Source organism: Mytilus edulis, chromosome 10 (genome assembly GCF_963676685.1).
Source record: "Mytilus edulis chromosome 10, xbMytEdul2.2, whole genome shotgun sequence".
NCBI lineage: Eukaryota > Metazoa > Mollusca > Bivalvia > Mytilida > Mytilidae > Mytilus > Mytilus edulis.
Window position 1 is genome coordinate 9796860 of NC_092353.1, and position 19023 is coordinate 9815882.

Below are 19023 nucleotides of genomic sequence, written 5' to 3' on the forward strand. Positions count from 1 at the left end.
CATTACTGTATTGTGATAAGTACCGTGAAGTTATACAGGGTTGAGTAATAGGCTGCACATTTAAATTATTAAGTTAATACGAATGGGAATAAACCTATAATGTTGGAGGTTCGATGGGTACGTGGAAACGAGAATCGGACAAGAACAGGACAATGGTATCTGAAATATTAAGTATATGCCTGTTGGTCAGATCTTATTCTTTTTACCATGACATTACCCATATAACTATTAAAAAAAAGAATCTTGCAGCAAACTCTTAAGCAACAAAAAAACAGGTATATCTTTTACTTGTATATTAGCAAATAAAAAAGAATTAAGATGTGGTATGATTGGTTATGGGATAACTCTTCACAAGAGACCAAATGACACAGAAATAAACAACTATAGGTCATTGCACAACCATAAACAATTTGACAAGATCATACCACATAGTAAGCTATAATAGTCCCAAAATGTAAAATGTTAAACAATTCAAACGAGAAAACTAACTGCCAAAATTAAGTACAAAAAAATTATCGAAAAACAAATATTTGACATCAACAAACGATAACCACCGAATCACAGGCTCCTGATTTGGCTCATACTTACACAATATGACAGGGTTAAACATGTTAGTGGGGTCCCAACACTCTCCCTAACCTGTAACAGTGGAGTAACACTTCTAAATAAGAACGAACTAACAAAATCAGTTGAAAAAGGCTTTACTCATCAGATGGATACAAATAAAAATACCTCTAACAAAAACACAGTGGACGTGGTCGGGTACTTGTACATCCCAACAACAAAACGATAGTATTGCCATTGGTTACCGTCTTTTATAATTATTATAATAGATGACTGTACGATATTAGGTTTGTTAATTTTTTTAAGTTGATCTCTAATTGCAATCTGTTTCATTTTAAAGCTGTTGAAAAGTTTTCTCATTGGTAATACCATGTCTTCCATATCTTCTTATTTTCTAGGTAAATCATCATTGATTCTTTAACATTTTAGTTTGCGCATTAGCAAAACCTTGTTAAAAAATTTAAACAAAAGGTAAACAAAAGAAAAACAAATCAATTATTTTTTTTCTCTCTGGAGTGAATGAAGAATACAGATATCAATTTCTAATATTGATGAACAATTGAAATGTTCGATAGAAATCCAGATGTAAATTCACTATTAGGTTTCATTCGTTTGAGATTGTAATGTGAGTTGGTTGATCGTTTTGGAATACATGTATCTGTGTCACAGTAAAACCCTCATATGTTCCACTTGTTGTAGCCATCCTCCAGTCCGCTTCCCTAGCGATTGTGGTATCACCAAATGAGACGTAATACCGAATCTGTACTGACTTTAAGTAACACGATGGGTGTAACATGAGGAGCATTACTGCTTACCCTTCCGGAGAAAAGGAGGTTTTGGCCTTATCATTGGTGTTAAAACCAAAATAAGTTGGAAAGCTAAATTATTTATGAATTTGAAGAGATCGACCTCGATTTTGAATAGGGGTTAAGTTTGGCAGTCATTAGTTGTGTGACTAAGTCTTTATAATTATCTACGTTGTTTTTTCCGTGTTTTGTACGTCTCTCTTCGCTCTCGGTTTTTGGTTTTTAGTGTAACTATCTTCGGTATCTTTTGGCTCTTTTTGTGAATACATTTCTGTAACCTGTATAAAACTTCTGTATAAACATCAATAACGTCCAATAACGTCATCAATACATCCAGCTGATAAGAAATATTCCGCGAGAGTTGGAGGCAGTGAGTTATCGTCCTTTTTCACATTTACTCAACTGCTTCTGCATCAAGTATTTCTTTTTAATGCAGTGCCGAATAGGTTTGTTTTTACATTTTATCTTATACAGCTGTCAAAAGAGTGAAATGAGTTGTGATATGATTTGTTAACATAAAAACATCACACATTTTATAAAGTTTGAATGATTTGCCAATATGATATATCGAGTGCCTCCCGTCAAGACAAAACCCGAGGTCTCCCTCCTACTTGTATCTATGGTGTATACTTGTCAAAAGCCGAAACAAACATGTTAACCTATTCAAATATGTCCAATATTTAAAATTAAATATTGTCTAACCACTTGATTTCTGAATATGATCATATGAATAAACACTTATCAGGACGAATCGTTTTTAATATCTCACGAAAAAACTGATGCCTTTTCAAAAATTTACAAAGCGAAGAAAACATGTTATTGTATTATGGTCAATTAAAACTTTTCATGGCAAGAACATTTGCAATGTGTCATGTATCGATTTGGTTTGAAATAAAATGTCAATTATGTATTTTATATCAGTTTATAAACTGTCGGAAGTTGTTATTGTTAACAAAAGATCAATTCGTCTCCAGAACAACATCAACCTGTAATTAAGACAACTTCCTGAAGTCTGGATGCTATCAAAAGTGCGAGACAATCTGTCTGAAAACTCAAGAACACTCAATATGCAGACTGAATTTTTATCATATACATAAATTATACGATTGCACTTGCTATACATCTCAATATCGCAAGACACATGCTCCCGCAACTATAGGCATGCTGATTTTTTTTAATCATATACAAGGGCACTTGCTATCAGAACCTCAATATCGAAAGACACAGGAAACCGCTTGGCTTAGCTTATTTCATTTTACGTACTGCAGCGTATCCCGGCTTGTCCATGCTTGTGCCCATATGTGTGCTTCAAAAGAATATTACTTGAAATGTATCTTCAGGTATTATCTAGTCTCATCCAAGCATACTCGATTCTAAAATTTTCTCAAGGGGGAAATTATACATTATAATTTTTAAATCCGAGGCTATTTTTACTGCAATAAAAAGTTCCTAGAAACAAACAGAAAAATTATTATAATGATTCATTTATTGATGAATAAAGGCAACTGTAGTATATAGATGTTTAAAATTCATAAATTCATAAATTAACAAAAAAAAACAGATCCTGGTCACAAACCAACATCAACTTCATGTATAAGAGGCAAACAACAGGACAACAGAAACTTTGAACTGCCGCTTCAAAGAACGCCAACGTAGACACGGACTATTTGATAACAACTGCCTTATTCCTGACTTAGTATAGAACATAAGAACAATAGTTGGTTGTCTGAATCTGTGTTAACACTAGCCAAACACCCGCTTATATGACAAAATAATAATAAAAAAAAGCAAATCAAATTTTACGCAAGACGTGTCACGGTACTTTTCTATCCCAAATTCATGTATTTAGATTTGATGTTATATTTGTTATTCTCATCGGATTTTGTCTAATGCTTAGTTCTTTTCTGTTTGTTTATCATTTTAATGCTTTGTTTCTGTGTGTCGTTTTTCTCCTCTGATATTTAATGCGTTCCTCTCAGTTTTAGTTTGTAACCAAGATTTGTTTTTATTCGATCGATTTATGAGTTTCGAACAGCGGTATACTACAATTGCCTTTATTTATCTTTTTTATAAGAAATTCCATGGTGTTCATATTTTCAAGCCTATAATATTTTTTTTTATTAACCAAACTTGGGAGAATAATTGTCAAGTTCTATTATACATGCATGGATATATTGCACCTTATATTTCAATATTGACGTATAGGGTATTACGAACTTCCAACGATATGATCTGAGCTAGGGGTAAACATGTATGTGGTCTACATATGTGAAATAATTTGTAATCACCCTAAGAAAATATCATATAATATATACGAATATCATTGTATGTAGGTAACACACTTGTTTTTGGCATTTCAGTGAGAACAAGGTTTTTAAAACAAGAAAAATGAACGATAGACAAAGACTGTGATATATAGACACAATTTACCTTGCATATGAACGTATTCAACCTAAAATCATAACGCACAAGTACATGTGTAGAAGATCAACACAATAAAAATTATAGGACATCTAGAATTTGGAAGTTTGACATACAATCTTAAGTAAGACTCGTTATGATATTTTTTTTACTCTTTTGTGCTTTGTTTTGGTATCCTCCACTCTCGATTTCTATTGCTCTGTCGATGTACAGAATGAATGAGGATTACAGGAAATAATCCATTATTGCAAAAAACAAGATATTGCAAAAGTCAAGAATCGAAGAAACATTTATATCAAAATCGATCCGGTGTTGTCGGACCTTCATTTCTAAGCTTTCAATTGTCCTTTGTATTAGCAACACATGATCATTGAATTTTACAGTATATATGCTATACAAAACCTTATGATCCCTGAGTTAACCATCTACCACAAGGTTATAAGTAAATATTTTATGTATTAGAAGGAAAGCCCGTTGTGTTAAAGATTGATTTTAAAAGTAATTTACTGACAGCATATTGATTTACAAGTACCAAGATATATTTAAAAACAAATTAAATTTTCAATAATTTTTTTATCCTATAGATTTAAACATATGGTTGTTTCATACATACGATATCTCTCTCAGGAATAAAACAAAATCTTACAACCGAACGTTCATAGTTCGTTCTTATGATGTACTATTTAACCACTGTCTCAGGTTAGGGTTTTTTTGGGGGGATACCGCTTACATGTTTAATCCCGTCATATCGTTTATGTATATGCGTGAACCATGCAGTGCCTGTAATTCAGTGGTTGTCGTTTGTTGCTGTTTTTCATTTTTCGTCTTATATACTAAGTACCCGACTATGCGGTATGGGTTTAACTCATTGTTGAAGACCGTACGGTGACCTAAAGATGTTAATGTCTGTTTCATTTTAGTCTCTTGGGAAGAGTTGTCTCATTGGCAATCATCGTCTTATTTTATATGTACGAGTCCTAGGTGGTCCATTATACATGTAACATATAAATGATGACAATGTTATTTAACACATGTCCCATGTATCTGTAGCCTTATATAATCTTATATAAATACAAAACTTTACTCGATTTATGTATTTTAATGTTTTATGTGAGGTGCACCTGGTGGGCTAAATCTACAAAAATATCCTGATTGTGCATCGTTAATGGTTTACTTAGTACAATACATTATATTTATATGGATTAACTCAATTTACTGTGTATTAACCACGAACCATTATAAATGAGGAGACATTCTCACGATGACCTTTTTTCTTTGTATTTATCTCTACCATCGTTAATAAAAATCGTTTGAATGTAAATCGGAACCTTGCTACCAATTTTAGGATTCCACAGTTGTCAGAGCGTTCAATAAAATACAATAAAATTGATAATATCTTTACGACAACTTAAAATAATATTTATCTTTAGATCACTACTGTTAATTCGTCACTGTAACGGGTAGATTTGAGCTAGCTTATCAAATAAGTTAAGTGTACTTTGTTTTAATTCAAATCAACACTTTAAAGAAGAAAGGGGATCTTAATTTAAATTACTTTTTAGATAATAGGAATTTAAATGAAAATTTGAATCTTCTTCGGTGAGAAATTTGAAGACTATTTGCTTATAAATTGTGGAAGCTTAAATTAAGAACGCATATTGACACTGTTTAATTTTTCTGTGGTAATTTGCTAAAGTATTCTGGCGATGAGTATTCTCAGAGACCTTCCCTAGGTCGAATTCACTCCAACTGATATATGCCGTGCGAAGACGTCCATTGTACGCGGACACTTGTTTCTGCCTAAAAAATACCCTATATGTACAGACAAATAATATGACTCAGGGTTTAATATAAATACAAAAATGTTATAGTATTGAAACATATATAATCACTAGTAATAGGAATATACAAGTACTTCATCCATGGAATTGCTTATCCATTTTGAAAGCCCAAATTAATTGGCCAATATTCAACAGATAAAACAGTTATCTCTGACATGTCAGAGTTGACACACACACACAAATTACGACAAAAAGATGGTTGTTGGAACATTGTACTATAGTAATAAATGGCAAGAATAAAACAAATTATATATATTAAGATGACAGCCATATTCATAAATATTTCAAACGAAAAATCTCAAAAATCTAGGTAAAATTATATATTTTTGTCAGTTAATACCCTAAAAGAAGCAGGACATTTACAATTACAACAGTTTGGAAACTTTAAATGTTTGTAGTAATTTTGTAGATTAAAACTAATGAAAACATCCGAAACGACTGACAACAATCATGGTGTATTCTACTGGTCAAAGATGTTTAGATTATTTTTGTTAATATGTCATTCGTCAACTGTTTTAGTAAAGATATCTCATAAACATGTTTAACCCCGCCGCATTTTTGCAACTGTCCCTAGTCAAGAGCCTCTGGCCTTTGTTAGTCTTGCACTTTTTTTTACTTTAGTTTCTTGTGTATAATTTGGAGTTTAGTATCATGGCGTTCATTATCACTGAACTAGTATATATATATATTTATCTGGGGACAGCTGAAGGACTGACTCCGGGCGCGGGAATTTCTCGCTGCATTCGAGACCTATTGGTGACCTTCTGCTGTTGTCTGTTGCATGGTCGAGTTGTTGTCCCTTTAGCACATTCCCCATTTCCATTCTCAATTTTAAATACTCTAGAGCGTTTATTTTTAAGTATGTGGTATCTTTATTCCACAGCTGTAAGACCCCCGTTTAAAGGGGCGAAAGGACATAGAAATATAACGTGACAAATATAAAATATCATGGATCATTCAAATTAAGTTAAGTTCAGTTTCCATGACATTAGAGAGTTGTGGAGTTGTTTTACTGTCCACATCTCAAACTTAAATTTTCAACTAGATTCGTGTATGTGTACATTGTATTGTATGTAGAAGAATAAGCAACTTCGCCATAATGAAAAACAAAACAAGCGAACAGATAAAAAAAGTCTGCAACACACTACAAAAAAAAAAAGAAATTGTATAACCTGAAACCCACTAAAATACGGGAGCTATCCTATGTATATTGGAAGAAAATCGTGTCCGCCCCTTACATTCTGAGCAAATAAACTCATTATAGATACCAGGACTAAATTTAGTATATACGTCAGACGCGCGTTTCGTCTACAAAAGACTCATCAGTGACGCTCGAATCCAAAAAAAGTTAAAAAGTCCAAATAAAGTACGAAGTTAAAGAGCATTGAGAACCAAAATTCCTAAACGTTTTGCCAAATACAGCTAAGGTAATCTATGCCTGAGATAGAAAAGCCTTAGTATTTCAAAAATTTCAAAATTTGTAAACAGTAAATTTATAAATATAACCATATCAATGACAATGCTGACTACTGGGCTTGTGATACCCTCGGGGAAATAAATCTCCACCAGCAGTGGCATCTACCCAGTGGTTGTAAATAAACTCATCATAGATACCAGGACTAAATTTAGTATATACGCCAGACGCGCGTTTCGTCTACAAAAGACTCATCAGTGACGCTCGAATCCAAAAAAAGTTAAAAAGGCCAAATAAAGTACGAAGTTGAAGAGCATTGAGAACCAAAATTCCTAAACGTTTTGCCAAATACAGCTAAGGTAATCTATACCTGAGGTAGAAAAGCCTTAGTATTTCAAAAAATTTAAAAAAAAAACACTTTACATAATCAACCTTTGCATTTTATGTGTGTTCTCCGATCTGAATATGCTTGAAATATTCGCCACTGGAATCAAGCTAATAACAAATTTTAAAAACAAGTACTCAACTACCTAATGTGTGTTAGGTCCTTCTTCTGCTGTTTCGGTCAAAGTATGAACAAGAAAACACCAAATGCCTTTGTATTACCTTATTTAAATCTAATGGCACTTTTAAAAATTACAAAGAGTGCTTTACCAGAACAAGAAGGAAAAAACACGAAATCCTAAACATATCGATCCTCTCTATTTGTTATTCCAACTGCTAATATCATGAACGTTAATTAGAACTAAAAAAAAAAATTCGTACATTGTCCTTTGACAAAATCTAGATATTATTTAGAATTTATGTTTCCTTATCTCTCGGATTGAAACCTTGAGTCACACATTTCCTCACGTATTTAGATATCGATACATCCTTAGCCTTCACATGTTTGGTTTATATGATCCTGACGAATGTAACATACAGAAGATCGCATCGGACACACCAAATATTTGTTTTTCTTCCCTTCTTATAGGGAAAACGGTAGTATTACATTTTCCCAGCATTAGGTTGGTGAAGGAAGTCAACTTATGAGCGCTGTGATTGGATGTAAGGGTACAATATATTTTTTATTTATCTATGAATAACTGCAGTTTGTATATTTACAATATAAATTTTAAAACCTACCCAGCGGGCACAAAACGTTGTATCAACGTTGATCCAAAGTCAGTCTTCAACGTTGTTACAACGTTGAAATTTGGGTTAGTTTTGAAAGTTGTAATGACGTTGAAATTCTGACGTTGAATCAACGTTGCAGTTTCAACGTTGTATTGACGTTGATAACATGTTGAAATCGGGTCCAGTGACGTTGAAATCAGGTTGGGTTTAGGTTGAAATCAGGTCGAGTTAGGTTGAAATCAAGTCTGGTTTAGGTTGAAATCAGGTCGAGTTGGGTTGTAGTTGAGTCATTTGTAAGTTGGTTGAAGTGATGGTTTTGGGGTGTACATTAATCCTAATTGGCACGTGTTCAAATACAATAACAAAATACCTGAATTATGAAATGAAAAAGCCACTTTCAAATTTTATTTCAATTTAGTGTCCATCAACAGTTCCTTTCTCATTAAGGGACTCCAGAAGAGAATAGAAGACAATAACAATCAGAAACAAAGAAAGAGACAGTTACAATATCAAAATTTTATTTGAAACCAAATATATCAATATTAACAAAGCTTACTTTTTTAGTACATCAAATTTCTCAAAGCTAAGGAAAAAAGAAAAACTTACTACAGCACACTGGTTGATCAAGTTTTCCAACTTATACAAAATTATGTAAATGCAGCAAGTTTGACACAGTAACACAAAATGCCTCCTTTGTTTTATGTGAATACATAGCAGGACCATTAAAAAAAAGATGTTCTCATTTTAAGTTTTTGTAATCCGATATTTCATGTATTTACTTCTTTTTTATTGTCTTTTTTTCATTTTTATTGATACTTGTTGATCTGAAATTTGACTTTTTGAGGGTATACCATATGTTGTTTTTTTTTAATTTATCTTGAAGGCATTTGGAACAAACCATACCATCACCAAGCTGTTTACTCATTCAATCATTTTCTATACACCCGATATAATTGAGTAAACCGGAGAAAAAAAGATGCACCAAATAACGTATTTCTAAATGTCACTGCCTTTTTTTACTGGCACTAAATTAACTATAGAAATTAAAAAAAGAGGTTTTTAAAATGAAAAATTTATTTTCTTTTAATGATTTATTCTTTTTGCCTAGAAACTCCTTCTGCTCTCTGTGGGGCACTCTTCAACTGTCCTGATCACTGCTCGGATATTTTGGATTCTGGTGTCTCTCAGTGGCAAACTAGAACAGCATCTGAAAGCATGGAAAAGAAATAACATAAATTTGAATTACATAAATAAAGTTGTGTACTTTTACAAGCCGGAAATGTTATCAAATTCTACCAATTATAAAACAATTATTTCAAATCATAGAAAACAACATGTTCATTTGAAACAATTGTACCAGCTTGCATAATAACAAGACAAAGCATGAATCATTTAAACCAGATCTGTGTTTTGCAATAACCATAATGTTCATATACACAGATACAGATCAAACTATCAAAGATGAGAGATATTTAACGAAAAAATATAAAAGACCAAAACAGTGTTTAAGAGCAGACCATTTCTATATGTGTCAGACACACCATATCGAGTTGTATTGGAACGAATGGCTAGTGTTCAATGACACCCCTCCCCCTTTTTCTGATATTACTGACTCTGTGCATGGCTAGATATGTTTTATGTTAGTTTGCTAATTAGAGGATATATGCAATCATGTTCCGACATGAAACTGAATTAGATTCAGTAAGATAAGATCTTCTCATAATTTCTGTGAAGGTAAACATGCAGATAATCTGATAAATAATTTGAATGTGTTTGTTTATATTATGATTCTTCGTTAATTTAACTGTAAAATAGACTTACGCTAATATCAAGAGGTTTATACAGAAAAGTCTTCTATCTTCTTTATATTCCTTAGACGCAGTTGTTCACTATTTGTTCATCAGTCTGGTGCGATAATTTCTCGAGGATGAGTTTCAAAATTTTCTAAACGGATGTTAAAAAGAGGTGCGCGTGCTTGAGTGCGCATCCAAATATAAATATTCGGAACTCCAGTTGAAAAACCGCGAAAATTTAAAAACTTCTCAATTATTATGATTACATTGTACATCGATGATATTTTAAGTTTATATTTTAAATATCAATCGGTAAAAATAATTAAATAAATATACCGAATAATTTCACCTATTTATTTAATTGAATGAAAGCAATTAAAAAAATCGATTTGATTTAAAAAAATATATAACCTAAGAATATATCATATTTATACAGATATACATATAATTTAAATAGCATGAACAGGTTTTGAGATCTCCCAAAATATAGATAATTAATAAACCAAAATTAGATTGGTTAGAATTGATTTTTTTAAAGACACTTAAAAAATAAACACAAAACAAAATTAATTTGAAAAAGCCGATTTGTTATTGGTGGTGTCTCCAGAGTCCTGACCACTTGTTCGTGTCCAAAACTCCTTTCCATGCATAAACAATGCAATTCGTTCTACCCCCTTTTTTATGGGAAAATGATTGATTATATAGGGATCATGGAAGCATGACAGGAGGAAACCCCATCACGCTTATGGCAGTCAGTGGACCCCCTTATAAGTATTATAAATTCTAAATTAGACACTTATTATCCAATCGTTTATAATACTGCAGCACTGCTCCTTGTTCGATCTGCTCATCCAATATATCTGTACCCTTCAATTTTGACAATAAGATTTTTCTGTCGCGATTGACTGACGTTAACCCAACGTTGAATTAACGTTGTCGTTTAAACGTTGATTTTAACGACGTAAATTCAACGTTGAAACAACGTTGTGAAGTCAACGTTGAATACCATGACGTTAGATCAACGTTGAATTTAGGTCGATCAACGTCACGACCATATTTCAACCAAATTTCAACGTTGTCACAACGTTGAGTGCCCACTGGGTATTGAAATATTTTCTAGAGAATCATTTGAAAAAGGCTTTCAAAATTTCATAAATTTGGTGCAAAATGACGGTGGGCATGGATAACATAAACCAGCTCCGTTGGAAATTGGTCATGATACTATTTGGCTTCAATTTTTAGAATACAGTAATAAAGTACAAACACCACACATAACTGTTTTATGCAAGTTTTTATTGTAAAACTGGTAAATTTAGAAAATGTTAGTATTGTCATGGAAGTATTATATTGACAGGAACTACTACGACCCGACTTCAAACGGTTCATCTGCGATGCCGCGCCCAATTTAATGACATGTTAATTAACTTGAAACATGGCACTATATTAATACACCAGCGTGTGGCACATTGCGATAAAGTCATGTGTCGGTTGTTTCCGGGGTACGGAAATACACGAAGAAAGCGGATGTTGTCATAAATCCTAAGGAAACAGGTCTCTAACTACCTTTTCAGTATCTTCCCATGTTCCGATTTGATGACACAAATGGCTGAAGTCTGCTATCTGTATATTTATGTTAGCTTTCTTGCTTTTGTTGATTTTTTTCTCTCCATGATAAATACAGCTTAGATTGACAACTAATACAAATAAATTTTGGAAAATTACTTGGATCATTTTGAATATCAATGTTTAGTGAGAGTTTTATGTCTAGCATATTTTGATTTTTCTGTTGACAAAAAAGACTATATTGGATTTGTTTTAAAGGGTTGAAGGGTTGAAGGGTAGAAAAAGCACATCATAAGTTGTGATTGAAAGTTGTTTGTCTTACGTCCAGTGGCATGTATTTCATTCATATTCGGGACTGTACATATTGAATTGAGCCGATTCAATCAAGATTTAAAAAAAGACAATTTGATTATAGAGCAATTATAAGACTTACTCCAAATCCAGGGTTGGTATAACACCATGTTAAATAAGGCTTTACGTATATAATTATATATGAAATATCCTGACTGCCAAATATACACCACTGAATTCTGATTTCATGGACATGTATATGTTAAGTGCACTGTAAAACAGTTTCAGTTTACGTTTTTGATATAGACATTAAACCTTGTTTTTTAAGTGCATATATAAAGTATAAGTTGATAACTTTAAGATGTGTCCTTGTGAGAAAACAATACTCGGGTCATTAGACTTTTTTTTAAATCTTGGCTAGCATATGTATTGGCATAGTCATACATGTTCAAATGATAAAATACTGACCATGGCTTTATATGATCGGAAAGGTCTTTCAATTGCGGGTAGACATGAAGTTTTTATATTCACAATTAAAAAGATATTAACCAACATTATATAAATAGCTACACAACGAAGTGAGATCTCTGTTTTCTTCTGCTGTATTTTGTTGATGTTGGTACTTGTTCGATTAATTTTCGTATTTTAAACTGGAAATTTCTACTTTCCAGGATTATCCAGTACCTTAACTATATAGATTACTCGAAACTTCACAGTATTTATTTTTATCAAATATATTTATTTTTAACCGGCGGTAACCGGAACACACCTTAATTGCGATTTAAACTTAACACACAAACTAATGAAATATTGCCACTCACCACTTCAAAACGTTGTAGTATTCAAAGTTCTCGTCCGATTTTCTTGTTTTGTACATCAGTCGATTTGTTTTGAAAAATTGAATAATTCTGAAAGACCACAGACGAGATTGAAATAAACAAAGGGGTTTTCCGACAGGTATTAGAGATAACCTTTCGCAATAAAAGCCACGTGATGATAAGAAGTATGTCTGGTCAGTTTAGGACGGCGGCATCGCACATGGTCACAAAGGGCTATTAACGATAACATACTAATTAGTCAGTTTCCATATCTTTTCTACAGAGCTCCCCGGGTTATAAATAAGTGCTAATAAATCGTTGTAGTTCCTGTCAATATAATACTTCCATGGTATTGTCGACTATGGCAGAATAAATACTACCGTTTTCCCTTAAAGAAAATTATGTATCGGCCAAAAGCACAATGAAAGGGAGATAACTCAAATTTAAAACAGTTTCAAAACTACAAAAAGTGCAGGTACTAGGCTTAAATCAATTTATAGTGATGAAGTTAGAGATAATAGATGTCTAAAACCTGACAGCAATGGTATATTTCGAGGATTATAAAATTCACAATTTATTTTTGTCGGTATGTATGAATGCTGAATCATTGTGTGTGTGTCGCTAAATTTTAAATAAAGGAAAGGGTTATTTTTGTTTGTCATTACAGAAGGTAATCTGTGCATTATATTTCCTACGTAAAGTGTGTAAATGTATAGGGTTATTTCTACCTCCAATAATCGCAGGTACCGTTATGAATAATGACAGCTTATCAAATCGACTTTAGTCTAATTTTGGAAGTATTATATTAAAATACTACCATGGTCTACAGAACTTCTACCGTATATGAAACACTTATAATGCTTCTGTACAACAATGCAAACTCTCTTTTAGATATATGTGTGGCTCTTAAAAGAACCTTTTTTGTTTGTCCTAGACAAACTTCTCATTTTTCATTATTCGCCCTCTGCAGTGAAGTCATCAGAATCTTCATAGTCCGTTTCATCATCGTCCTCAGAGCTTACCTCCTCACCGTATAGTTTCCTCCTGATCTCATTAATGTGTACCTGTTTCGCTTTAGTGTACTCATAATACAAATTGATGAATCCTTCCACAGTAACTATCCTCATCCGTAAGGGATACCTCATGGACCGACGATTGATTTTGATTGCATCTTGATATCTCTTCTTCAAACCTTCTAGTTTTTCGTAAAGTAGGATCATTTGTTCACAGGCAAGACGGACCGACTTTTCAGCTGCATACAGATCACCATACAACACAAACTTTTCCAAATTCTTCATGATTCTATGAACGTTTTTGTTTTACTGTGTCAAGAGAGAAGCAAATGTACGTTGTCTTTCTTTAGTAGTAAGGTAAACTGATTAGAAAATACAAGACGGAAACGCTTTATAATGACAATCTTAATATGATAAGAAGTAATGATAAAATTTTGAAGAATTGTAGATTCTTATCTTCAGATATTCTTATTGTTTAACATTATTTATTATATCCCCGTAGCATGATTGGCAATATTGAGAGCAGATTAAATACCCCTGGCTAGAGTATATCTGTGTTAAAATGTATTTCATTTTTCATTTCTTTCTCAATTATAATTGCTTTCAATAACTTAAATTGATATACTTTAGTATTCAAATATCCTTAGGCAAATGTCAAATAACAGTTTAAAAGATTAACTTTCCATCTATGATCTCCTTATCATTTTACTTTTGCTTAAGAAAAGAAGGATATAGGAATTATATCTATATGTGTACAATGTAGATAATAAAGAACATTGTTTATTTCTACACATGTTATATGAATGAATGAATGAATGAATACTTTATTGCAAAAAGCATATATATGCTATAGCAACGAAAAACATATTTACAACATGACAAATGATAAACAGCAGAGATCAATACATATAAATCATTACAAGAAAGCAAATAACATTAAGTAACAATATGTGATCTGATTGACCACGCAGATTTAATGTAGTTACACAATCTTTTAATATGTAAAACAGACTTTAATTTAAATAGATACTGTAATTTAGTAAGGTTTGGCCAAGAACAATAGAATTTTGGCAAATACATAGGCCTAATTGATCTATATGCAGGGCATACTAATAAAAAGTGGTATTCGTTTTCAACACACTGCATATAACAACATTTACATAAACGTAATTCTCTAGCCATGCCAGTATATCTTCCTGTTTCAATGTTCAGTTTAAATGTACCACTTCGCAATTTAGTTAAAAAGTGTGAATTATAACACAAATCTAAATAATGTTCAAACCTAAATTCTAACTTTATATCCTTATAAATACTAAGTTTTTCGCTCTTTTCTACATTTGATAACCAGCTTTGTATATACTGATCTTTAATTCTATTCTTAATTACATCAAAAAATCCAATAGTATGTATTTCTGATTGTTGATACCATATATAATTGAGACCACTATCAAATAGTAAGTCACGTACATTAGAAGCCCAGTTTTTTTTGCCATTATTGGCATCATCAAGTAACAATTTATAAACATCATAAACAATAGGTGTTTTGTTAGTTAACATATTCAGCCAATATTTCAAAATTCTAAATTTTCTCATAATATACATAGGAAAATGGCCCAATTCTCCATATAAAAAACAATTTGGGACAGATTTGCCAACTTTTAAAATATATCGACAGAAACGATACAAATAAATACTTTTTATCATTCATACAAAACATTTTTATGTCCACAAATATACTTTTCTGGCTTCTGATTTGATTGTCTTTATTCCTGAATAATATGATTTTTTTAAAGATATTTCAGTAACATATAAATCAACGGTATTGCGAAAGAAAGAGTCTAAAACCAAAGTTTGTATTTTAATTTCTTAATATAATATTATAATTGTATTTGGAAAAATCTCCTTACATTTCTTTTTTGTTTTTAATATTTTATTTGGTGCTTTACGCCACAAGGTAAATATTAAATAAAAACTTTTTATAATATTTCTACATTCAAACTTGTAACATCTATATTTTTTATTGCTAGATTAAATATTGTAAAGATTAATTCAATAATATTGACTAAACTAAATTAGGTTAAACATACCTAAATTACCTGAACATTTATTGAATTAATGTAATTAATGAACTTCAAAGCGTGAAAAATACATGTCTAATTCCTGTACAAACAAGTTATGACAATTTTAAACCGTCACTATGAAACCATACAAAAAGCTATTGTATCACAAATCAAGTCAGTATAAAACATATGGACAATTGAATTAGGTGAATAAGTGATATTTAGCACCTAGACTGTTGACCATGGACGACACGATAACAGCAGACCCAATCGCCATTGAAAGGAGACAGTTATGTGTAGATATAACGTCAGCACAAGAGAAGTTTGAGAGAGCATCAGAACAGATAAAACACATGAAAAGACTGCTGAAAGATACAAAAATTAGATATAAGCGAGCTGTCGTGTCCGAAGATGAACGGATCGGAGGGAATGTCAGAATCCGGATCATGGTGTTGAAAGGGATGTTGTTTGTGTATCACCAGTACGCATGTCTGAAGGGTGACGAAGTGCTGGAGAAAAGGATGAAGCTATGTAATTTCAGCAGCTACAGCCAGGATTAACAAGGAGACTATATAACATATATGTTTCCTGGTTCTTTTTAGAACCACCAATATATTTAAAAAAGAACTAGAATTGTTGTTCATCAGAAAATAATATTATTAATCATAAAAAAGTCCGAAACTTGTCACTAATAACTAATGAAGGTCTTCTGATTATACATACATTGCACTACTTTTTTTACACAAAGTTAGGAAAGAAGTTATTTTTCTCTTGCTATTTATGATGTCTTTACACATTGTATGCTGGATGTGTACGTATTGATAATTTAGTCTTAGATGCATGTTTTTTTATAAGTTGTTAGTGGCTTTGAACTACATATAGCTGTCAGTTAACTGCGAGTACTCTCAGATCTGTTCCTTGTGTGTATTTGTTGTTGAGATGTATAAGTACCCGGCCACGTTCACTTGTATTTTTTTCCATCTGATGAGTTAATTTTTTTAAACTGATTTTAATAGTTCGTTCTTCTGTTGTACTGTTATACCACTGTTCCATGTTAGAGGGAGGGTTGGGATCCCGCTAACATGTTTAACCCTGTCACATTATGTATGTATGTATGTATGTGCCTGTCCCAAGTCATCATGAGCGTGAAATTCATTGGTTGTCGTTTGATACATACTGTATTTGTTTTTTCGTTAATTTCTATTATATAGATAAGACCGTTAGTTTTCTCGTTTGAATTGTTTTACATTGTCATTTCGTGGCCTTTTATAGCTAACTATGCGGTATGGGCTTTAATTGCTCATTGGTGGGGGTCGAACGATAACCTACAGTTGTTAATTTCTGTGTCAATTTGTTCTATTGTGGAGAGTTGTCTCGTTGACAATCATACCACATCTTTTTTTATATTAAGATAGATTAATAGATACTATTATATATGAGTAAACTGTGTAAGCTGTATTGCTTTTGAAAAACAAACAATTATAAACTACGTAATTATTAATTTTTCATTTATTTTCGAGGCCTTTTCTAGCTGACTATGCGGTATGGCCTTTGCTCATTGTTGACGACCGTACGGTGACCTATAGTTGTAAATTTTTGTATCATTTGGTCTCTTGTGATGAGTTGTCTCATAAACAATCATACCACATCTTCTTTTGTGTATTATATTTGCTCCCTCTTTGAATTTATATTCTGGGATTGTGATTCTTTATTTTCTTCTATCAAGATGGATACAAGAAAATCTAGGGAATGGAATTTGACAGAAACTCAACAACAAAATCACCAAAATATATCTTATACACATGTACCTGTTCATGTAGACCTACACATGACAATGTGTAAAAGAGATTCAATGAACTAAAATGTTATGCGGAAAAATGCACAGCGTAGGTGTATAATCTGCAAGGGAAAAAACTGAAATATCTTTTTATCATTTTATTAGATAAGATTATTACTGGAACTTGATTTTGTATATATTGATGTTTTTCATAAAATAAAAGAGTATTTAATACTTCTCGTACAACAAATTCAAACTTCTTTTTGAAAAGTTTTAGTGGTTCTGAAAAGAACCTTTTTGATTTAATGAATATCTTCCGTATCTTGGTCTGAGCAGAAGCTCTTAGATGGCGCCGCTGGTTTACAGGTCCAACTTCGTAGGATGCCACAGGTTTACAGTCCGCACTTGAGATGACGCTGCAGGCTTACGTGGAAACTGCAGGTTACAGTTCTAACTGTATATGACGCCGCATATTTACAATTCGCACTTCAAATGAAGCCACAGGTTTACAGGTCAAGCCCTTCACCAGACAGTTCGCTTTCCGAAAAATAATGGTCCATCTCTTGTCCAAACAATTCCCTTCGTAGGTCTTTGGCCTTATATTGTTTCTGTAGTGTGTATTCGTAGTACATGTTAATCATTCCCTCAAGCGTTACAATCTTAGTTCTCAATACACATCGGAAGGACTTCTGATCGTTCTGGACAGCCTTGGAATATCTCGATTTCAAGTCCATTAGTTTCGTGTTCATCAGTAAGATCTGGTTACAAGATTTCCTTAATCGTCTCTCTGTTTCCTGGAGGTCGGTGTACATATTTAATATCTCCATCTTCTCGTCAATAGTACATGTAATACATAAACGTATAATGGAGAGACCTTCACTTATATAAGACATTATTTATATTTCGTGTGTCAGCTTGTTCTCTCATCTCGCTATAAATTTTAACATGTTTTGTCAACTCACACTTAATTGTCAAGTTTTTACTTGTTCCTATCTGTTGTTGTTTGATACATTAAAAAGTTAATACCCTGTTTTCACACCACTATTATAACTAATTAAATGACGGACAATTATTTTTTGTTCATATTTAATTAATAATTACATTATTTTTTCTAATTACATGAATAAAGTAAATTGTTTAATCAGGCTTTGACATTGAATGATTCATATGACAGATTTAATTTCGAAAAATTTATAATATAGAAATTTAAGGTTGTTAAAAAAAACACAAAGAGAGATTTAAAATTTTATAGGAAATCACTCTGTCACACAACCATAATTTTTCCATATATTAGTAATTCATAACATAAAATATTCTCATAAAACTCTTTATTTACTTTTGTGCATGTGTGTGTAAATGTATTTCTTATTTGCTGTTTCATTTCACTTTCATGAAGGTAAAACTATAGTAAGTATGAAAGTAAATTATACTATATTAATATATAACTTCTTTATAACTTAACTCTTGCATGGTTTTATGAGAATAATCTATGATCTATAAATTTACTAGATCCATTGAAGACGAATTTCATGTATTACTAAGATGT

At 32.1% G+C, this 19023-nt stretch overlaps 1 long non-coding RNA gene across 1 annotated transcript; it reads right to left on the minus strand.

The window, feature by feature from the left end:
* Positions 1-9218: 9218 nt before the first annotated feature.
* Positions 9219-10352, minus strand: LOC139493351 (uncharacterized). Its single transcript, XR_011656984.1, has 2 exons — positions 9984-10352; positions 9219-9369 (listed from the first exon to the last, which is right to left on the minus strand). It is a non-coding gene; the product is annotated as an uncharacterized lncRNA (long non-coding RNA).
* Between the last annotated feature and the right edge of the window lie 8671 nt (positions 10353-19023).